The 2,500-nt window shown below is 26.8% G+C and overlaps 1 protein-coding gene across 1 annotated transcript in view; it reads right to left on the bottom strand.

Moving 5' to 3' along the window:
- Positions 1–2,500, bottom strand: part of LOC135208015 (hemicentin-1-like) — a gene marked incomplete in the record, with an annotated part of 582,686 nt that overhangs the window by 22,262 nt on the left and 557,924 nt on the right.

Raw genomic sequence — 2,500 nt, 5'->3', positions numbered from 1 at the left:
ACTTAAACGCAGTGCTGATTAATTCCACATCAGTGGCGCATTCATGATGCTGACATTTTCCCTGCAAATCATTCTGCAATTCAGCCGTTGCATGCTTTTGATATTAAAATCGTGTTTACTGGGAAAAAAAGGAGAATATCCTCTTTGTCGGGATTGGAAATTCCAGTAAAATGCATGAATTAAATTCCATACCAGGGAGGTTTAAAGGCATTGATGCTATGTTTTAAATATACCTAAATATTTATATATGTGAGTATATATTATATTTTTTTCATTTTTATTTTGTATAGGAATATTAATATATAAATGTATATCTATTTATCTATCTAACTATATATATATATATATATATAATATATATATATATTATAGATATAATATATATATATATACACACACATTTGATATGAATATACTGTTGAATTATAGTAAACGGCACACACACAAGAAAATAAATAGATAAATATATATGTATATATATATATATATATATATATATATATATATATATATACATGCATATACTGCATGTATACATACATACACACACACATATATATAATATATTATGGTATGTATGTATATAATATATATATACATATATTATTTTATAAATAATAATATTGTTATTATAACTTAATATATATATTGTATTCTTAATGTATAATAATATATTATAGTATATCATTATATATAAAATATATGTTATTAATAATATATTAATAACCTATATATTCGTACGTATACTTATACATAAAACTCCACCTCCTTCCTGATGGAGGCATTCGTTTCTGCTTTACTGGGCCATTGGCCGGAAGCAAACTTGGCGCATAACAAATAAGCTAAATTTTTTATCTTTTCACTGCCAGGCTCGCGGAGTTGGGAGAAGCGAGCGGGATTGATATTTCGTTAGATTTTACATATAATTGATTATATAATAAATCTTCCTCTCATATGTATGACGACACGCTGTCTCCGTCATATTCGGTAAAATTATATATACGTTAGGTGCGGAATTAACTGTTGTGAATTAAGGCGTATGTTTTGTATGTGTACACACATACAAAACATGTACACACACAAACATATGTACACACATACACACACGAAATATACATATATATATATATTCATACCCAAAGTATACCTATATTATATATATATATATATATTGTATAATAAATATATATATAAATAATTATATATTATATGCATACCCAATACATTTATATATATATATATATATATATATATATATATATATATATATATATATATCACACACACACACAACACACACACACACACACACCACACCACACACATATATATATATATATATATATATATATATATATACATATAAATACATATATATAAGCGAATACCAACAGGAAAATGATAGTCAGAAATCCAAGCGCTTTCTGTACTTTACTAAAGACATTGTCAAGGAGCTAATGAAATACATTGAAGAGAAAGGTCTCAGGTACACCAACAAAGATCAGAATACCCGATGGTTAATTGCCAAAATTGTAAAAATTTAAAAGAGATAATAGAGGATTATCCGGATATCACACGGTCACAAACCTAAACAGATTTGACCCTAACCGAAATTGCCCTATGATGAAAGGTTTTTAGATATTCCTAGAATTTTAAAGCTTTTAACATAAATGTTGTTTTCAGTAATATTAATGTCAAGAGTTTAGTAATCAAAAATTCTCCTAAAGATCTTCCAGGCTGAATATATGAAATTATTGTAAAAAGTGTGATAAAGTCTATTACGGACAGACCGGTAAATCTCTTTCACAACGTCTGAAACAGCATCAATATTCTGTGAGAACTGGGCAAATATCGAATGCATTATTCGTACATATGAGAGATTTAGACCATCCTATTAACTGGAGTCAAGCAAGAGCCTTAATCCCATGTAATGACACAGTTAAAAGGAATACCATTGAATCTTGCTTCATCAAGTCAAATAATAGAAATGTTCTAAATTTAAGTCTTGGTTTATTTAAACTTGATGCTTTCATAATGAAAAAAGTTGTAGATAAATATAAGCAACAAAATTAATATATTCAGTGTTTACATGTTTTGGACTGTAAAGATACTTTGTAATTTCGGTTAGGGTCAAATCTGTTTAGGTTTGCGACCGTGTGATATCCGATAATCCTGGATTATCTCTTAATTTTTACCCTTTTGACAATTAACCATCTGGTATTCTTAATCTTGTTGTGTACCTGAGACCTTTCTCTCCAATTGTATTTCTTTAGCTCCTTGAGAATGTCTTAGTTAAGACGAAAGCGCTTGGATTTCTGACTATCATTTTCCTGTGGTATTCGCTTATTTAATGAAGTCACGTTCATCTACTGTGATTTTTTAAGCATATATATATATATATATATAAAATTTATACATATATATGTAAATATATATACTATTTTATTATTATTATTATTATTATTATTATTATTATTATTATTATTATTATTATTATTAT

This window comes from Macrobrachium nipponense, chromosome 11 (genome assembly GCF_015104395.2).
Source record: "Macrobrachium nipponense isolate FS-2020 chromosome 11, ASM1510439v2, whole genome shotgun sequence".
In the NCBI taxonomy this organism is placed as follows: domain Eukaryota; kingdom Metazoa; phylum Arthropoda; class Malacostraca; order Decapoda; family Palaemonidae; genus Macrobrachium; species Macrobrachium nipponense.
Note: the sequence above shows the minus strand (reverse complement) of the source record. Positions and strands in the feature narration are given on the sequence as shown.